The sequence below is a fragment of the Euprymna scolopes genome, chromosome 35 (assembly GCF_053919585.1).
Source record: "Euprymna scolopes isolate OS-2025 chromosome 35, ASM5391958v1, whole genome shotgun sequence".
In the NCBI taxonomy this organism is placed as follows: Eukaryota; Metazoa; Mollusca; class Cephalopoda; order Sepiida; family Sepiolidae; genus Euprymna; species Euprymna scolopes.
The window spans coordinates 76994059-77016200 of record NC_136516.1 but is presented as its reverse complement, the minus strand read 5'-3'; the positions used below and the strand labels follow the sequence as shown (position 1 = coordinate 77016200).

The window sequence follows — 22142 nt, the reverse complement described above, 5'->3', positions numbered from 1 at the left end:
CCGGCTCCCAAAATCATCCAAGTAAACTCTAATCTATAATATAAATCTTACCTGTCTGTTTAAATTATGTATGTATGTATTTTTACCTAAAACTTTCGACAGACGCGACGAATTTTCGCGAGATCGGTATCATTTTGAAACTTGACGTCTCGGATGACAAATATCGAAAAATTGACCAAAAACATTAATTCCTTCACCCTCAACAGGGCAGTTTTCTACAAGGAAATGTCGATGTTTTAGGAGTCATCGGTTGGATTGAATTTTCCTAATTTTAACGTTCCGAACTTCCGGTCGCGTCATGGAATAGCGGTAAGACGTTAGGTTTTCTTTCACTTTCTTTTCCGCCTTCGCGTCAGGAGTTCGAACCTGCCTGCCTACTATTACTTTTTTTTGCTCAACACACACCTCCAAACACCCGGACAACGCCGGGCACCCAGACTAGTTAACAATGAAACACATCTTCCTGGTTATTAAAAAAAATAACATTCAAATAGTAATTAAACATAACAATACAGTATTAACATAAATAAGATGGTATTAAGGAAATAAAATTCAAGTTTATTATGAGCACTTACTGGGTTTCAATATTGTACAGATCGTCAATGATGACCGATCGTACTGCTTAACGAGATCACTCACACAAACACTACGCTCATGTTTGCCTATTATCTCTTGCTTTATTTCGATCGACACATCCTCTTTTTTCTCGGAGGAACCTTTCCATTTCCTTTTTTCAAACTCATGGTTAGGGTCACAAAAGGAGATGCAATGTGATAAAAGCAACGCAACACAAGAGCGCGGGATCAGATCTGCATGGCGGGAAACACGTGATAACTGTGACGTGATGATATTGGGCGATCTCAACCACTCGGCCTCCTCGCGGCACTCTCGTAACTTGGATTTTCTCTCATATGTAGGCCAAGAAAAACATCTCGTATCTCGAATTTCTCGTAAATAGAGTAGCTCGTATGTAGAGAGGTCACTGTATATACAAGTGTTACTCATTTGCATATGCTTTATCCCTCTTTATTGATAAAATTTTAATTAAATGCTAGAATAAAGCGTCCGCTAATCTATATAATATTCTACTTATTCCTTCCTTAGGCTACATAATAATACGTTAAGGCGAGTTCATTTCCGTTATCACTTTCCATACCCTCTTTTTAAATGGAATCATCCGAGATCCGATGATGCAATGCAAATAAGTAATTTTTTTAAATCACGTTCACCCCGATCAAGACACATCGCCGCTTAGACGTAAGGGACTACTATTTATGACCATGTTTATGGGAACTGGGTAAGATGTTGGTTTTCGTTGTATTTAAATCTTCTGCATCTCAGGAAAGCAAGTAGAGGGGAAAAGAATTAAAAAATTTAGTTGTCCGAGGGATAAAAACTGCTAGAGTAGAAGTACAGTGAAGGGGCATGATTTTGTTGATAAACGAGTTTATTGAGGATATCTACGTCGAGGGAACAAGTGCAAGTGTTCTATCACCCAAAGAGGGAGGTACAGCATATTTTCTAAGGATTCTGCCATTTGTGTACATTCGTTTTTCCATCGTGCTTGTTAAAGAGCATTGAATCATCGGCAAATATACCGATCTCAGACGCAAATGCATTCTCTCAACCAGGTCACATTTAAAAAATTTCATCCGGTGCGCTATTATGTCGAAAGTGAAACTAACTAAAATACACTGTCCTAGGACTAAAGTGTAGTATTTGTTCGATCTAAAGGTAGGGCACTAATATCGTGGTGTATGTGTTTGTGCTGGACATGGGTAGAATGGAAATACGTAACAAATTCTTTCAAGAGCATTGAAGATGCATCCACATAAGCAGATATATTCTGAATCCGCGTGAACCTGAATAGTTTAATATGTTGCAATTTGAACAAAGGTTTTGCAATAATATTGTAAGGTTTCTGTTTGCGCCGGACGCCCATTATTTTTTAAGCAAGACAGCAATCTAAAACAGATGAAGAGTACACCTGTGGTATTTCCACGTATACATCTTGAATCGGTAAATTTTCGACACATTTTTGATTGACGCTAGTAGACGTGTATTCTTGGTGCCGTTGGCATTTGATATGACGAAGTATTTACAGCGAATCCTTAAACTATCAAATTGAAAACGTGTGTCGGTTTATAATACTTAAAGTAAAAAAAAATCATTGAATAGAAAGAAAAACGAAATTTTGTCTAAACCTGTGTGTGTGTATTTGCTTTTCTTTTATCGGTTGCTTTTCAAAATGGCTGCGAGTAAAACATTTATTTGTTTCGCATTTTTATGCGGCTGTAAAAACTTGAAAGTGAATGATGTCAAATAAAGATTATACTCATCAAACAGAAAAGAAAACAAAACGTTTAGTTTATTGTAATGTGTTTCCGGTCTGTCGTCTCCCCCCTTTTGCAACCGATGCGTCCCCTTCTCTCTTTCTATCTGTACGTAACCATCTTTTTCTTATGTATAATCTCCCTAGGCACACGGATTTCCCACTCTTCTCTTTAACGACCCTTTCTCCTATTTTAAAACTCTTCCTCCCCCATTCTGTACCAATTCTGATCCTTCACTCTCTGTTACGAACCCCACTCCTCTCTCTCTCTCTCTCTCTCCATTTTCTTTAACGAATCTCTCTTATCATCTCTGTAAGGTTCTCTCATCCCTCCCCCCTCCTCTGTAACACCTCTTTCCTTTTATTCACCTCTGTAAGGAACTACTCTCTTTCTCTCTTCCTCTCATTATCTCTTATTTCCTCTCCTTTCCGATCCTCTCATCTTTCTCCCATCATTTCTTTCTTTTATCCTCTCATCTTTTTCTCTCATCTCTACCATCGCATTCATCTCTCTCCCTCATATATCTCTTTCCATCTCTCACCTCTATCCTCCCTCTCTCCTCTCTTTCCTCCCTCTCTCATCTCTTTCCTCCCTCTCTCATCTCTTTCCTCCCCCTCTCTCATCTCTTTCCTCCCCCTCTCTCATCTCTTTCCTCCCCCTCTCTCATCTCTTTCCTCCCCCTCTCTCATCTCTTTCCTCCCCCTCTCTCATCCCTCTCCTCCATCTCTCTCATCCCTCTCCTCCATCTCTCTCATCCCTCTCCTCCATCTCTCATCCCTCTCATCCCTCTCCTCCATCTCTCATCCCTCTCCTCCCTCTCTCATCCCTCTCTCATCTCTCTCTCATCCCTCTCTCATCTCTCTCTCATCCCTCTCTCATCTCTCTCATCTCTCTCCTCCCTCTCTCATCTCTCTCCTCCCTCTCTCATCTCTCTCCTCCATCTCTCATCTCTCTCCTCCATCTCTCATCTCTCTCCTCCATCTCATCTTTCCCTGATGTTCAGGTTAAAATCAAAATATATTATCTATTCTGTCGTTTGTTAAAGGATAGAAATCGCGCTTGACTGGAACAATTTTTATTTTAGTAAACCTTATGTCTAGAATCGTTTTTCTAATTTTTGTAAAAATCCATTACATGATGTCAATGCTAGACAATGTCTAAAATTTAAGACTTAAACTAAAGTGGTCTTCAGAAGAAATTGAAAATCAGGAATCTTTTACTTAATTGGTGTCTAATTACAACCTGGTTATCTTATGCCCCCCCCTCCTAGAAAACCCTTAAAATCCTCCAAAGAAACTTAAGTTTGGAGAATATATATAGATCGATGTTTAATAACTATTGTTAGATTTTCCCAAAAATCAGATAGACGAATTTTCCTGAAAGGATGGCATCCCGCCCTTTGCCACACCATTACGCCTGGCAACCATGTTCCAGGATTCATAATGGTCGATTAATGAGATTAGGAGTGAATCCTGAACATTCAATTATATAAGCATATAAACATACCCACCTTTATACATACTAGCAAATATAGGCTCCGTCCGTTTGCATATTTTTGCTAAGGTAGGAGGAGAATATCATGATGAATGAACTATATACATTAACCTTCTTCTCCAAAGAAGGAGGTAAACACCGAGAGGATATCATGACTAGGGCTATGACAACAGCATATTATTTTCATTGTTTTTAGTCTCGAGTATATATCCGACACAGTTAGACACAATTAATCAACCGAGAACCACATCACTCTACATAAAAACGTAAGATATCAATGGATATATACCTGAGAATCAAAACAAGGAAAAGAATATGCTGTTGTCATAGCCCTAATCATAACAGAATAACACTACCTCACGCATACCTAAAGAAGTTAATGCCTGGGAGGAATTATCATAAAAATTGGAAATATGCTACACTATCAGCCAAAGAGGGAGATGCATCAAATACCAAACAACCTGTATAGAAATATTCTTTCTCATCAGGAAAACAATTAGGAAATTTTCTTTTCAAAATAATAGCCCAAAGAATATCTTATCTCTACTATTATATAAAAGGACCTTCGTTCGTTTCCTATGGAGTCGAAAACGGCTGGGCCGATATTTATGAAATTTAATACGAAGGAACTATTGTGCCTGGCGGTTTTCTCTGGTTTTGTATCGCAATGTCTTTGATCATCAAAATAATCCGATAAAAGAAGGAACAGGCGATTTTGACCAAAGTTAACACCTTACACAGCCTAACATCACAAGCGGATTTGAGAAGTTTTATTACCGCACAAGCCAAAAGTTTCGACATATAAAATCAACAGTAGGTTCTTTGATGTGACAGGGGCGCGTTTGAAATTAATGTTTCTGTTTAGAGCATAAGTGGAGAATGATACTTAATTTTTTGCATTTTAAACTTCAATTCAAGCCATTATATATAATTTTTTTAAAATAAAATCAAGAGTAGGTTCTCTACAGTGAAATGTTGGCAACAATTGTGAAATAAGTCATAGCGAGATGCATGTGAGCTTCCTCCAGGTGCACCGCGATGGGTCCCCAACTAGAGCAGGCAATCAATCGATTTGATTGAAAAATGGACGATATCACCGATTTCGATGACAATAAAAATAGGGGGGGTTGAAACATTCGTTGATCATCATCAAATCCCGGGCAACGTCAGGTAACCATGCTAGTATAACCTAAAAGGAACATGGCAATCATCTAAAAAAACAAAAAAAAATCATTCACACATTATGTATAGTCAAATTCGACGCTCTATGTAAAAATTTTCACGAAAAAAAAATGTTTTGACTTCGTATTACCTTATAATGATGAAAGGTTGTAAAACAGATATAATATTATCGATCAATTGACGATCTACCCCCATTAACTTTTAGACCAGATAAGTTGTTCCTCATTAATAAATAAAAAGACGCCATTAATATTCCACCAGTAAAATACCACATCGTGTCACATTTGGACTCCATCTTCACGAACATATGGTAGACGCATCTTAGTGTTGAGAAATAATTAGAAAATCAACAACGGCAAAACATTTTTACTGCCTGGATAATTTGATTCGAAAATTTGAGATTGACTTTGTCGGGGCTAAAATGCTTGTACTGTCGACTTGTAAAATTCTTCTGTCACAAGGTAAATTTTCTGTGGAATTTTGTCGGGCCTAAATGAGTTGATTCACCCCTCCCCCTCCGAAAAATAAACGATAATTAGCGATTAATGCAAACGACCTTTCTCTTTTATTGGCTGGAGTTATTAGGTGATCAATTTCAATTAGTCGCAAACTGTCACTCTTGTAATTATATCGGAATCTTTGCTTGCTCTTTGAATTTCTGAATGATTTCTTTTACAAGAATGTCCACAAATTTTAGATAATGTTGCATTACCAAATCAAACAAATGTTCTGTTTTGAGTTTATATATCTTTGTCTATGTATGCCTAGTGTGTGTAAGATATACGTGTTTCTGTAAGCGATGCTTGTGTATCGTCTAACGGTTAGAATATAAAGACAGTTACTTTTATTTAAAATAGTTTTTTTTGTTAATGATAGCTGACAATACTTCCAACGATAATCATTGTATATCAGATCGTCCCGCTACAACCACCACCAAATATTTCCCTTAGTCTTTATCTGTGTCTAAAACTAAACGAAAATTTCATGAGCAAAGTTTCTTTCCTAGATTTGCCCGTCTGTGGAACACAATACCACGGGGCTGCTTTATAGCAGACTATAACATGGTCGTTTTAAAGTCTAACGTGAACAAATTCTTGTTGAGCTGTCTTCCTCAATGAACAAACTCTACCCAAGTTCCACCATTACCGATAATCAATTTGTTGTCTCCCTGGCCAACTAACATTCATGAACTTTTATCCTCGAAGGACTGGCCTTCAGACCTTGATTATCAGTGACACCCTCAATAAAAAAAAATAGAGAGAGAGAGAGAGAGAGAGAGAGAGAGAAGAAGAAGAAAAGAAAAAGAGAAATAGTCAGATTGCTTCATCGCCAGGTTTGAATCTTCCAACAGGAACTCCCTACACTGCTGATTGCCGAAAGGATGAAAAACTAGTGTCTGTAGGTATTAAAAAATAATTAGAGTAATAATAATAATAATTATATATATATATATATATATATAATAGTAGTAAGTTATAAAAATATGTGGCAATTAAGCTACACAGAATATTCTGCGTTTCATCCATGCTAGGATTCATCAGGCTTATGCATTATGTTTATATATATATATATAAATATAAAATGAAAATTGCAATTGAATTTACCAAAATGATCCAAGATGGTAAAATTAAAGTAAATTATAAATATTAAAGAATTAATATTTATAAAATTATCTCAGCCAGATATAAAAGCTCGATAAAACCAAATAGGAAATAGAGCTTATAATATGAGCAAACAGTTAATAAAATATGTTAAAAAACACTTTGAAATGAGTTTAAATATGTTTTTAACTCATTTCAAAGTGTATTTTATATATATATATATATATATATAAATATATATATATATATATATATATATATATATATATAATAAAAGTTACAATTAAATTTACCAAAATGATCCAAGATGGTAAAATTAAAATATATTATAATGTGTTTCCTTTTCAGATTAAATGTGTTTTAACTCATTTCAAAGTGTTTTTAACATATCTTATTAACTGTTTGCTCATATATATATATATATATATATATATATATATATATTAGAGAGAGAGAACACAAATTCAGAAGAGTAAATTATACTTTACATGAATTTATTGTTCAACAGGATACTCAAATAAGATATATTGCAATTTCCTTAATCCACGAAGTTTCAAAGAAATGCGTTCTTCTCATCAGAAGAAAGATATTAGCAAATGAATATTATGAATTTGCTGGTATTTGTATTACTTGAAACATCATTACATGAAAAATAGTCATAGATAAAAAAAAATATTTTTAGTTCAAAGAAATCATAAAATAGGAAAAAAAATTATTTATAATATATATATATATATATATATATATATATATAGTAATTTATAAAATATATATGGCGATTAAGCTACACTGAATATTCGGCGTTTCATCCACTATAGGATTCGTCAGGCTTATATTTTATAAATTACTAACTAGCTCTACCTATGTATTGAGCACTTTAGAAGTAAATACTTTAAGTTTACGCATAAATCTATACTTTCATATATTAATTTTATGTGAGTAAACGAAGTAGTTATATATATATATATATATATATATATATATAATTAAATAAAATATGAAAAATAAATCTAGCATGGTCGTTTTCAAGTCCAATGTAATGTAAAATTCTTACGGAACTGTCCTCTAAAATAAATTCTGACCCATTTCCATCATCACTAGGGCTATGACAAGAGAATTTTTTTTTTTTCATTATTTTGACTCTCGAGTATATATTAGATAATATCTTGTTTTTAGATAGTAATGTCGTTCTCGATTGATTAACTGTGTCAGATATATACTCGAGAGTCAAAACACTGATAAGAATATTCTTGTTATAGCCCTAACCATCACTGTGTTGTCTCGCTGATCACTTGACACTCCTAATACTTATCCTCTAGTGGTTTTGTGGCCTTCATAAACGACCTCTTCCTCCGTATAAAAAAACGAAGCCCTTGTACCAGATTTGGCAAGATCAAGCACGGTGTACCGATGTAGAACAGCTATATATTTGTTTAGCTAGTAATCGAAATGATGACCCACTTTGTATCGGTGATGTCCGATATTATTTCAGGTGATCATTGCGCTCATGTTATTCGTTAGATGAGGTCCTTGTGCCATACTTGGTATGGCCGAGCAGTACCTGCTTCAGGGGAAATGAAATTGATCTGCGCATGTGTGCTTAGGAAGTGCGAGATTCGGGCGTGCACAGCGTGAAGAAGGAAATGCATCATCATTTCCTCATCTTGGCAGCTGAGTAAAAAAAATGCGCGGATGTGCAATGTTCATACATGGAAACGGGTATCGCAACATATTTACAGTATTGGCCAAGATGGCGACTGCAAAACAATATTCTCCAGCAGCGTTTAGTGTTATGCCTACCGTCTTCCCATATCTCTCATTTTCTATGGCTCTCTATCTTTATCTGTATGTATTACAATATTTCTATATATAATCTCTTTATCTTCCCTTCTTTCTCATTCATATATATATATATATATATATATATATATATATAATTAGTTTTTCTTTGGGGGGGGAGAAGAAATCCAGAAGAGTGCTCAATTATAGGGAAAATCCGAAAACAAGAGCGTATTTATATATTGCTTATAGAAAGTTTTTAAAGGAGACAAGTCATTTGTACCGTCGGTTTCAAACCCGGTAATAGGACCGTTTTAGATACCTATATCAAGCTCTCTTCAGATGAGTATTGGCTGAAGAGAGCTTGATATAGGTATCTAAAACGGTCCTATTATCGGGTTTGAAACCGACGGTACAAATGACTTGTCTCCTTTAAAAACTTTCTATAAGCAATATATAAATATATATATATATAAGCTATTATTTTTAAATAAATATTAACAATTTTATATTTATGGACACTGGTTTTTAATGATTGCTCAATCAGCAGTACAGTAATGATAATTACTGTTGGTCAGGAGATTCGAAACCAGTCCACAAAGCCACTCTTGACTTTCCGACCAATGTCTTTCTTCCAGGCCAACGACAACTAACACGTGAATAGAAAATTATGTGCCTGTGAACGACATATGTGTGTGTGTGTGTGTGTGTATGTATAATGGAAATTGCTCCAGACAAACCATGAAGCCAATTTATTTTTGGAAATAATATATATTAAAATATATATTTTTTTAAATTGTTGTTGTGGATTTTGAGTCACCTGTTCTTCTGATTTATCGTGATCAGAAAGAAATGACAGAAAGGAGTTGTTGAAAATGTTTGTTATTTTTTTAATTCTATTTTCAATATAAAAATAAACACCAATTAACTCGAGGAAGCAAAGCAAAATTTATTAAAAAAAAAAAAATGATACCGAGATATAATTCCTCAAAAAAAAAAATACAAAAAAATAAAAATGAATATATTCAAAAATTTTAAAATGCAATAGATTCCAAAATTTAAAAAAAAAAATGATTCCGAGATAGAATTCCTCAAAAAGTATATAAATAAAAATACAAAAAATAAAAATAAATATATTCAAAAATTTTAAAATGCAATAGATTCCAAAATTAAAAAAAAAAAAATGATTCCGATTAAAAAAAAATGTTTTGGTAGGTAAGTATGAGGATCGAACCCGACCCGTTGAGGCATAGTTGTAAATTAAAGTGTAAAAAACAAAAGAGTGCGACGGTTTTAACCATTGGACCACCGCAAGATGCTAACGGAAACACGTTTGAATTTATTTAATTATTTGGATTTGGCAGGTGCACGTTTTAATTATTTTTATTTTCCTACGATGTTATAGGAAAAAGACTAACCCACATGCAGCGAGCAACAAATGTTGAATATTTATCTTCCCGAAGTCGAACAAATTAAATAGACAGGCGAGCTTCATTGTTAACTCTGAGATATTACGATTTATATGTGATATAAAAAGTTTTAAAAAGTTGTTAGGCGACCGACCGCTTCTCTGAAAAAAGTCTTTTGTAGACATACAGAAAAAGCGAACACACATACAAACATACATACATTTTCGCTTTTATATATAGATTACCTGTCAACTCTCATTATGCACCGTTCATGATTTCCACTCAATTGAACACACACGACTGTTTACTACATTTGGCATTTATAGGTGTTAATTTTTCCTTAATTCTTGTAGCAATTGTCTAGTGGCCCTGAACCAACGGCCTAGCAAATGGAGTCAAAGCTGACTTTGTAGCTGTTTGAATTTTCAGACCAGTAGGAATTGTCACTTTCTGCACTGATGACTGCGAAAGCAAGAAACAGTGTCTATGTGCATACAAAATAATTATTTATAAATATATTGTCTATCTACTATTATATAAAAGGATCTTTGTGTGTGCACGTAAGTTCGCTCCCTATAGGCTCTGAAACAGTTAGGCTGGTTTTAATGAAATTTCACACAAATGTACTTCTGGCAGTGTTCTCAGATAGGTTTTGTATCAGAATGTCTTCAATAAGTATCGATAATCGATAATCAAAATCAATAAGTATCGATAATCGATAATCAAAATAATTCCATGAAAGAAGGAGCAGTCGATTTTGACTAAAGTTAACACCTTACACAGCCTAACATCACAAGTGCATTTGAGAAGTTTTATTACCAGACAAGCTGAAAGACCCGACATATAAAATCAAGGTTCTTTGATATGACAGGGGCGCATTTGTAAATGAATGTTTCAGTTTAAAACACAATTGAATGATATTTTGCATTTGAAACTTAAATTCAAGCCATTATCACCACACAAGCAGTAAGGCTAGGCATATAAAATCAACATTAGGTTCTTTGATATGGCAGGGGCGCGTTCGACAAATGTTTCTGTTTAGAATTGAAGTATGATACTTGACTTTTTCATTTTAAACTTTAATGCAAGCCATTATATATAAAAATAATTTAATAAAATAAACAATAGGTCCTCTACAGTGCAATGTAGACTGCAATGTATTGTGGATTAAATAACTGCAGGTAGACATATGAAGCTTCCTCCCAGTGCACTGCGATGGGTCCCCAACTAGAGCAGCCAATCAATCGATTTATTTGAAAATTGGGCAATTTCACCAATTTCGATGACAATAAAAATATGGGAGTGTGAAACATTCATTTATCATCATTCAATTTCGGGCAACGTCGGGTTTCCTTGCTTGTATAAGTTTGGAATAAAAACTTATTCTCTGACGTTTGTAAAAAAAATGAATATAATTAGTCAAATCGAAATTTATGATAATTTATTACGACTTCTATATTTGTTGTTGTGGAACAACTGTTTTCATGAAAGAGTTATATGGCTTTGTCGCTTGATTCGAATTTCCCAACCGGCAGTAATCGTAACACACTGCGCTGATGATTCCCAAAAGGATGAAATACTAGTGTCTGTAGGTATTTAAAACATTATTATAATACTAATTATGTCAGCCCTTTTAAGAACTCGATTCTTATTGTTGAGCACTTTAAAGTTGAAATGAAAGTCGGTCACTTAAGCTTGCATGTACAGATCCTGATATTATAAACATTAGACCACTATGGATGGACATCTCGACATTTAAAAATAAATGTTTCAATTTCAACTTAATTTTCTCGTGGTTAAAGTTAGTGTGGTTCATTCCTTGCTAATGGAGTCAGAGATGACTTCTTTTTTTTTATTACATTTTCGCCCCAAACAAGGCACATTGCCACTTTGGTGTAGAGGGCTACTATCAGGGGCAGCAACTACTAGGGCACTATGTTGGGATTTGGGCAGCAAAATGTTGATTCACGTTCTTCCTGGCCGGGTTTTAATCTCCCAACCGGCCATAATCATGACACCCTGCACTGATGATTTCCGAAAGGATGAAACACTAGTGTCTGTAGGTATTTGAAAATTATTACAGTAATAATTATACATATATGTTTGTGTGTATATGTTATATATTCGTTCTTCATTGAGGGGCACATTTTAAATCATTGAGGGGCACTTTTTACGTTTTCTATATAACATAAGAAAGATTCCGTGTGATTGTCTCTAACATAAATGGTTGTGTGTTTGATTATCATAAAGGGAATCGTGTGTGTGACATGTAATTTCTGAAGCTACCTCTGTTCTCGCTGTTTAACCATCTGGCAATTTCTCATCCTGGAGGGAGACTTGATACCTGTTTGACGAAGATTTATCACTCCAAGACGATGAAATGGTTTTATAGTTTTTTATTTCACTTTCCCCAGAGGTTCTGCAGAAGTGGAAGTGAAATCGGCTTGTGTTAGTTCTTCTTCACACACGTCAGCGTTCGTCTCCCCCCTCCCCAGTTAAGAGGGGGAGACCACGGAAAAAACCATCCGTCTTCTTCAAAGCTCAAATCAAATCTCACAGATCTAGCCAACCACGTCACACATACGTAATTTGGTCAGCTGACCTTTGGTTCTGGTAAACGTGTCTACCTCCACGTTTACTCACCTCTCTCTCTCTCTCTCTCTCTCTCTCTCTCTCTCTCCCTCTCTATTCTCTTATAGAGACACAGAGAGAGAAAATAGAAAGAGTAAGAAAGCCAGAGAGAGGGGGGGAGAGATGCTCGTGTATGTGTGTGTGTGTGTGTGTGTGTGTGTGTATATAAACAATTATTTACGTTTTATTATAGTGTTTCATACTTTTGCAATCAGTCGTGTAGGAAATAACAATACCTACTGGTTGGGAGATTTGAACCCAACCACAAAGTCACCTTTGACTCCATTTGTTAAGCCGTTACAATTGCCACGAGAACTTATGATTTAGGATTGTTTTCAGACAATTAATAAGGCACCCATTTTCCAAGTTGTTCAAGATGAACCGTTTTCAAGATGAACCGTTTTCAAGATGAACCGTTTTCAAGATGAACCGTTGCATGGTGTAAACTCGGTTTTATTGCCAATCCCCAATTGATAAAGCAGGATTTTCTTCAAGAGCTGCTTCAAGAAACTTTCATCACACTGAACTGGACGTCCGGTCCGATCTTCATCTTCAAGAGTGAAATCTCCACTTCTGGATTTTGCAAACCATCTTCTGCAAGTTCTTTCATTCACACATTCCTTTCTATAAACTGAATGAATATTTCTAGCCGCTTCGGCTGTTGAGTTTCCTTTCTTGAACTCATAAAGCATTATATGTCTCAAATAATTCTTACGCACTTCCATGCTAGTAGGGTTGTAATCAAGCAAATTTAAATCTTATTGTTCTGCAAAAAAAAAATGTAATGGTCCTGGATATGACCTTAAACTATATCCGGTAGTGAGGCCCCAGCTTGCGGGCTTTGGGGAGTGTGGAGCCACCCTTTAATTGCCATTGCTCCCAGGTCCACTCTGACCCGGAGTGGTAGTACCTGTTAGGGTTCCAACTATGGGTTAAATAGAAACCGACATGAAAACAACAAATATATTCTATTAAAGAATTTTTCTTCAAAATCTCAGGATTCGGCATTAAATAACCTGAAAAGGGTTGATATGCCGTAAAACAAAAACAACCAACCAAACAACCAAAAAAATGTAATCAGTTAAAATGCATCTAAACATAAAAAAATGTAAAAAAAAAAAAAAAATTACACAATATTTCTTAAGTTTCGTTGAATTTAAAAACAAAGGTTAAAATTCGGACAGAACTTATGGGATGACCTGATATCATGTTGATAAGAGAAAGGGCTCCATTTTTTTTTATGAGAGATTATCACGCCTCAGTTTGAGAAAAAATATAACAGCTTACGTATCCCCTTCGCACTGGCCATTTGCCTTAATCGGTGAATGGGATGGAGACAGTCAAGCTTTGATAAAATCAGGAACCTATAACTATACTGATGTATAATAGCCGTTCTGACTATGGTATAGAATAGATTTTTAACGATCAGAATGTGTTTTCGTTTCGTTTCCCTAGTCGAACTGAATCACCTCAGGTTGAGGATGATTGTTTATCTTTTGTGCTGTCACAATCAGATACAATGACGTACAGTCAAAAAGAAATGTTTACAAAGTTATCATCAAGAGAATTGCTTCAGTAAAGAGATCAAAACCAGAATTATTTTTATGACACATAAACACATACACACCTAACTTACATTTAGTGCTAAAAAAAAAAATGATACCAGCATCTTTCTGATAACATGTAATTTAATATATGTTCCTGATATATATATACTAGCATGGGTGCCCGGCGTTGCCCAGGTGTTTGGAGGTGTATGCTGAGCAAATAAAAGGGGGTAATTTTTTAAACTTTGACCCCTATTATGACCCCTGAAAATTTATTGTTTTGGGCTCAAATCAAGTTATTAAGTTAGATCCATGTCCACGGAAGCTATATCTAAAATTTAAAGTGTATAGACCCAAAATTGTCGGAGAAGTTTGGTAGAGTTCTCTAAGCTCAAATCGTTGAACTTTGACCCCTTAATCGCCAAATTTCTGGCTAAAAACCGATCACATAGATTTTTCCAAATCTCAGTACCCTGTATATCAAATTTCGAGTCTGTAGACTAAAAATTGACAGAGTTATTTCGTAGGGAAATGTACACAGACACACACACACACACACACACTTTCACTTTTATAGATATATAGATTTAAAATTTGAGTCTGACAGAATGACAAAATTATATTGCAAACCGATATATTAAACAAACGAACTTCAAAGAGACAAATGAACACATAAGTAAAAACAATTTGTATTAGAAAACATTTATTATTCCACGTCTTTTTTTACAGACCTGACGACTGAGGTTCGCTCTTAATAAAAATTGTTTTTATAGTCTTAATTTTGACTTCCTTTTTCATAAAAAACTAAAAAAAAAATCAAGAAAGAAAAGAAATTTAATTTTATTTTTTCATTAATTTCTTTCTGTGCAAAGCAATTCTTTCAAACTTACTCTGTTTCCAAAATGTTTTTATTTTATTCCCCTCCCCCTTCATTCATTTTCCTCCGCATCCTGGCAAGATTACTGTACACATAGATTCGAAAAAATAGTCAAAAACAAATATATAAATAAATGTTATCAAAGGCAAGATAAGTTACTTTTCTACCTAACTGGATATCTTTTTTGTGTTTTTATTCAATGTAATATATTTATTCAGCTCGAAAAACATACAGCGTTTACCGATGTGTTGGAAAATTCAAGATGGCGTCTCACACCCTCTTTAACACCGTAAGTTTGGGAAAAGGTGTTATAAATAAAAAAACTATACAAAATACTATTAAAAACCCGCCGAATATATGTCAACCTATGTCACGGTAACATATATTGAGCGAGTTTTTAACAGTATTTTAACAGGGCACATCGTAAAAACTGACCCATTAATTTTCCTGAAGTAAAAACTATATAGTTTTTAAACTTTTAAAACTGTACATTATAAAAAGAAAACTGTTCGAGTGATTTTTTTTTTTTTTTACATGGGTGTCACCACTTATCAAGGCCCAGAGGCCACTCAAGGATAAGGGTTAATAGGTATACATTAGTCATTGTGATTTTAGCATAGTAAACAGTGGGAATTTTGTAACTTGGATTACTTGAAAAAGAAAACTGTTCGAATGATTGAAAACAAAATAACAATGTAAATATATTGATAAGAAAAAAACAAAAACAAACGAAGTTTCCGTTTCAGGAACCCGAGTTTAATTTTATGTCGTAATCATTCAACTCGTTAGCGGTTTTATTCAGCGATTAGGGATAACCATACGACATATCTAATTACCAAAGCGATTTTTTTTTAATTTTTTTTTATTATTAAAACTAAACCTGTTTATGAACCAATTTTTTTAAAGCCAACACTTTAGTTATTTTGAGAGCGTGCAACTGCACCCGAAAGGTTGATTAGGAAACTCCAAATCCTTTTATGACTCGGAAAAAAAAGGGGCTTTTTATCGGCTTAAATGATAAACTAATGTTAAATATTAGTATTTGCCATCGATTCTGAAATAAAATGAAATCCTGACATTGTGATCATTTTTGCAGGTGTCATGTGCCAAATATTGAAATAAGAATGCTTAAATTCAATTATTGTAATTTAAGTCTTTAATTTTAAAGTCGATTTTATTTATAAAATATCTTTTTAGAAATCAATCTCAAAAACAATCTGAACAATAAATCTCTTTTGTTATGGCTAAGTTTTTGTCAAGGGTAGAAATTATAATAGACAAGTATTCATCCATGATGACATTTTACCGATTTCTTGGTTTACAGGTATTCTTGCTAAATTTCTTCGAAAGAATTGACATAAACAATACTTCAACTAAATACGTATATTTCATGCAATAATGACTTTTATTTCTTCTGACTTTTCCTAAACTAAACATAAAACATCGGTTAGGGTTAGTTTAACATTCTGTAAAAGTACCTTCCGTTTTTTTTTTTGTTTGTTTTTTTTTTTTGTACTTCTGCAGAGAAGGTAAAAAACCGATAAAAACTGGATATATTTTTCGTGTTTTTATTCAATTTAACATGTTTATTCAGCTCGAAAAGAATACAGTGTTTACCGATGTGTTGGAAAATTCAAGATGGCGTCTCACACCCTCTTTAACACCGTAAGTTTGAGAAAAGGTGTTATAAATAAAAAACTATACAAAATACTATTAAAAACCCGCCGAATATATGTCAACCTATGTCACGGTAACATATATTGAGCGAGTTTTTAACAGTATTTTAACCGGTTTTTTATTTATTACACCTTTTTCCAAACTTACCGTGTTAAAGAGAGAATCGGCCGCCATCTTGAATTTTCCAATACATCGGTAAACACTGTATGCTTTTCGAGCTGAATAAACATGTTAAATTGAATAAAAACACGAAAAATTTGCCTTTGATAACATTTATTTGTTATATATTTGTTTTTTGGCAACTTATTCGAATCTATGTGTACAGTAATACAAACCCGAAATGAATTTAAGACCACGAGTGAAATGAGAAAAAGAAGTCAGCGGGTTTGGTTGCCATAACAACGTGACGGTAGTGAACGTGTGTGTGTGCGTGTGTGCGCGTATTTCGTGTAGTTTAGTTTCGTATAATAGTTTCGTATTTTTTTTAATTTGTAAATAACAAGTTATTAAAAAATTAAACCCTTCCAAGATGGACAATAAATAAAGCCATAATATTTTATGGTAAAAGTAAGAGCGTAGAAACGATTGTTTTTTAGGAGATGTGATTATTGGATTAACCAATCAGAAATCGTCTGTGGCACACACACATCTCTGTTTTTATAGATATATAGAAGATAGATATAGATATAGATATAGATAGATAGAAGATAGAAGATAGATTAAATGTTAAATAGATTTTGTAAATAGTACAGTTGAAATGATTAGAATATTTCCAATATGTAATAAGGTCGAGGTAATTAGTTAAAGAGATTTAATATAATGTGATATGCAAATGAGCATAAGTCATTCGATATGGGGGTGGTTTGTAGAATAGTATATAAAGAAATTAGGCAAAGATTCTTATGTCTCCTATAACAGAAACATCCTAAAATGGGTTCTAATGTTTCTCTACCAGGAGAGATCTACCCTCTTACCTCCTTTATATTTCGTTGATGGTGGAGAGCTGTACACACAGACAGAAACACACGAACTCTATTACTTTATAAAAATATATATATATATATATATATATATATATGGCATAATCGCGTTGACACACCGGTTCTCGCCAGATCTCCGAAGTTAAGCAACGTTGAGCCTAGTTAGTATCAGATGGGTGACCATTTGGGAATTCTAGGCGCTGTATGTGCTCTCTGCTTATATCGGCATTTGTTTCCAGTCGTCCAGTACATACACTTCATTTGCCACTGGCATTTAACAATGTCGACTCAGGTGAGGTGTGGTTGGAGATTGCGCACCTCCTACCACAAAAATTTCACGCGCAGACACCCCTTCGTGGATATCCATGGTTTATCAAAAACTGAAGATGCCTGTTTTACACACACACACACACACACACACACACACACAAGCGTGCTAGAAAATCATTCAAATGCGATCAATAAGTCTTACTCTAACCCTAAAAAATAATTCAATTTTTAATCATGCACACATTTAATCAATCCAAACCTAATCTTAAAAAAAAAAAAAAATGATTCTATTCATTTAAATCAACAATAGAAAATCAATTTTTTTTTTTTTTTTATAAAACTTATTGTTTTATTTTATTGTTATTTTATTGTTTTTCCCCCATTTTTTTTCTTTTCATTACAATTAGTATCCAAATGCTAACGGATGGTAACATTTAATGCTGCTAAGACTAAACTTCTTTCCTTTAATAATTGCAAGAAACTTTCTCAATCAGCGATTGTTATGACTAGTATCATTCTACCTTAGAACTCATCGTTCAAACTTCTCAACTTAACATTCTCAAGCAACACGAATTTGAAAAAGATACCTTGAAGACACTGTCAAGGCTGCTGCAAAGAAGATAGGCTCTCTCTACCATGCTAGAAAATTAGTACTTTTGCACTTTGTGCACTAGATTTCCGTAAATGTTGGCTCGAGCTCGAGCGGCAGCTGACATAAATTACCGAAATAGGCCAAGCGTTAACCTAGTTGATCAGCCAATGTAAAAGGGATAACAAACGCACTTAGCCAATAAAAATCGAAGCAGACGACTTTTAATAAATTGAAAAAAAAAAAAATAGTTTTTAATCAAAAATGTAATTAGTCTTATCCTAACCCTTAGAAATAATTTAGTTTTTAATCGTGCACACATTTAATCAATCCAACTGTAACCCTAAAAAAAAATGGTTCTATTTATTTAAAACAACTATATGAAAACAATATTTCTACTGTTATATAAAAGGAACTTTGTGTGTGTGTGTGAATTCGTTCCCTATGGACTTGAAAATAGCTGGGCCAATGTTTATAAAATTTCACACGAAGGAACTTCATGTGCTTGGCAGTGTGCTTAGAGAGTTTTTTTTTAGTCTTCAATAAATATAGATAATCAAAAAAAGCTGATGAAAGAAGGAACAGGCGATTTTGACTAAAGTTAATGCCTTACACAGCCTAAGATCACAAGTGCATTTGAGAAGATTTATTACCACACAAGCCGAAAGGCCCGACATATAAAATCAACAGTAGGTTATTTGATATGGCAGGGGTGCGTTCGAAATGAATGTTTCTGCTTAAAGCATAATTGAAGCATGATACTTGACTTTTGCATTTTAAATTTTAATTCAAGCCATTATATATAAAAAATAATTTTATAAAATCAACATTAGGTTCTCTACAGTGCAATGTAGACTATAATGCATTGTGAAGTAAGTCACTGCAAGAGATATGTGAAGCTTCCCCCACTGCATGGCGATGGATCCATAACTAAAGCAGGCAATCAATCGATTTGATTAAAAACATGGGCGATTTTATCGATTTTGATGACAATAAAAATATGGGAATGTGAAAGATTAGTTGATCATCATTCAATCCCGGACAACGTCGGATCTCCCTGCTAGTTTACTTATAAAACTTTAGGTAGGTTATTATATTTCATTTTATTGTTGTTTTTGTTTTGTTTTGTTTTTTCAAGTTTTTAATTGTAGTTAGTATCCGATAAATGGTATTGTTTTGTTTGTTAGCGTTTTTAAATTTGATCGGTGCTCGGCATATTCTGTCAATTTACGTCAGCTGCCAGTCGAGTCCGAGCCAACATCATGGAAATCCGGTGTGCAAAGCGCAAAAAATATCATAAAATTACTTGCACATGGTAGTATCTTATATCTCTACAAAGCCACCATTGGCCCATGCATAGAGCATTGTCGCGGATGCGTCTAACGCTAATCTATTCTGATTAGACAGAGTTAAAAAAAAGTCTCCAATCTAATAGGTTCCACACTCTCAATCAAGCTACAAACTCTGTCCCATCCCTGTGGTTGTTTTAAAAGGACTTTAATAGAATGTGCTCTGACAATCTTGTAATACTGTTGCCCTTTGATACTACTAGTCTCTCCCTCTTAGACAGGGTTCAAAAGAGGGTCGCCAACCTAATAGGTCCCGCACTATCAACTAGGCTTCAACCACTGTCCCATCAATGAAATGTTGCATCCCTTTGCCTGTTTTACAAGTACTTTAATACTCTAACGAACTACAAGCTCTTGTACCACCTCGACGTAAATACCCCCAACAAACCAGACAAATAGCAAAATCCCACCCTTACACAGTAGAAATCCCTAAATGTAAGAAAGTCTTCTACTCTAATAGTTCCTTCCCCAGGACTGCTAGATTTTGGAATTCCCTTCCAAGTTCCTGTTTCCCCGACTGTACTGACATACAGAAGTTCAAGTATAATGAAAACAGACATCTTGCTGCTCAGCTCCCCACATAATATCCCTACAAGTTATGTCCCAGATAGCAGTCCCCTACGTCAAAGTGGCACTGTGCCTTGTTTGGGGTGAAAATGCAATAAAAAAAAAATGCTCCCAGCTAATCTAACATGCAGCAAAATCTCACCTCTTCATTTTATAGGTTCTCAAATACTGGAAAAATTTTTTTATTTTAATAGCTTCTTCCTTCAAACTGCAAGTCTTTATAACCCTTTTCCTGCTTCCCTGACGGTACATACTAAGATGCAGAAATTTAAATGTAATACGAGCAGATATTTCGTTGCTCAACTCCCTACTTAGAATGTTTCTGTAAGCATGACGCCTAATTCAAAATTGTCCTTTAAGTCTCAGTGTCAGTGTATCTTATTTTGGGTAAATAAAAGCAAAAAAAAAAAAATTATAAATAAAGGCAAAAGATTTAAGGAACGGCTCATAATTATAACAAATTAACATTTTGTTATTCATTTGTAATTTTAATATCCTATTTTCCTTTATGTATGCGATAATTTTGTCGACATTAACAGTAATAAAATTGATTTGGATTTATTTTTATCATATTTATAACTTGCTCATTTAAGAGAACGGTTCAACAGGAAGTTGTTCACATTGTACTTTAAGACGACCTTGTAGTCAGCTGGAAAGCAGATCAGAGGAACAGAGTTCCAGAAGCGGACAGTTCTCGGGAAAAGCTTTATGTAACATTACTCACGTTTACACACGTAGAACCAAAACGTTTTAACAGAATACTTTGCAAGGAACATAGGACAAGAAATAACTGGATATCTTTTTTTTCTTCTTTTTTTTTTCTTTTTTTTTTTTTTTTTTTTTGTAACAATGACATTTATTTCTTCATTCTCCCACCACTCGTGGCTTCTTGTTACGGCTGTGACGTCAACCACACTCTAAAGGGATCTTCCTCTCAAACGTCCTCTCTCTTCTTTTTATAGTCTTTCTTTTTTTTTTTTTTCTAACTGTGACGTCATTTCACACACGGCTCGGTATTTGCATATAGCTACCATACGCGCTCTTTTATAATTATCCGTGGAATCTGTGTTTCGATTCAGCCACAGATAGAGAGTAGGGGAAATTATTGATAGTGGTTGTTGCTATTTCATTTATAATACGTATGTTACTATCAAGACGTTTCAGTGTTATGCAACTCTATAATACAGCATGGTCTTTTGAAATACTGTGCATACAAGACAGGGTTATTTATATGCTTAATTTGCACAAGTATTTGTTTTAGAAGAATGATAATTGGGATTACTGTTCTCATGGTGGATGTTATATTCACGTTTCAGACGGAAAAAAACATAATCTACTAGATGCCACAAGAGTAATCAGCACCTTTGTCGTAATCAGATGAGAGTAGTCAAAAATAGAACCAATTCACAGTCAGCTATTCTCACCTGTGGCTACAGTGATCTATCCTATTGCGTCACTACATTGAACACTTGTAACGCGATCGTGGGCCGGGGATTGTGATTTGGTGTAGGGTCGTTTGTAGAAAGGCTGTTACACCTTTCGTATAGCACTACAAGCTCCTTGGTTGTATAAACAATAGGCACATGACAAGTTTATTTCAGTCCAGCCTTTCTAACCTTTTGTAAGTCCTTGACTTCATAAACATCTGTCAAACTTGGACTGACGACATGCTTTTTGTCGGCAAGCCGTCAATCCTAGCTGAACGAGGGGGCTACGTTCTTTGCCAGGTTTTTATAGCACCTTTTGGATTTTAAATGTCTCTCCATGACAACCAAAAATGTCAGGTACAAGGCTTTCAATTGTGGGGACTCTTGATCTAGCAAAAAGGCATTGTGCCATGCTTTTCCTAACACTATT

General features: G+C 34.5%; 1 protein-coding gene and 1 pseudogene across 1 annotated transcript in view; both read left to right on the top strand.

The window, feature by feature from the left end:
• The window catches only part of LOC145259956 (unconventional myosin-Ia-like), a 1146131-nt gene that overhangs the window by 442110 nt on the left and 681879 nt on the right, over positions 1-22142 (top strand). The window lies entirely within an intron of this gene.
• On the top strand, positions 17603-17719 carry LOC145260151 (5S ribosomal RNA; annotated as a pseudogene).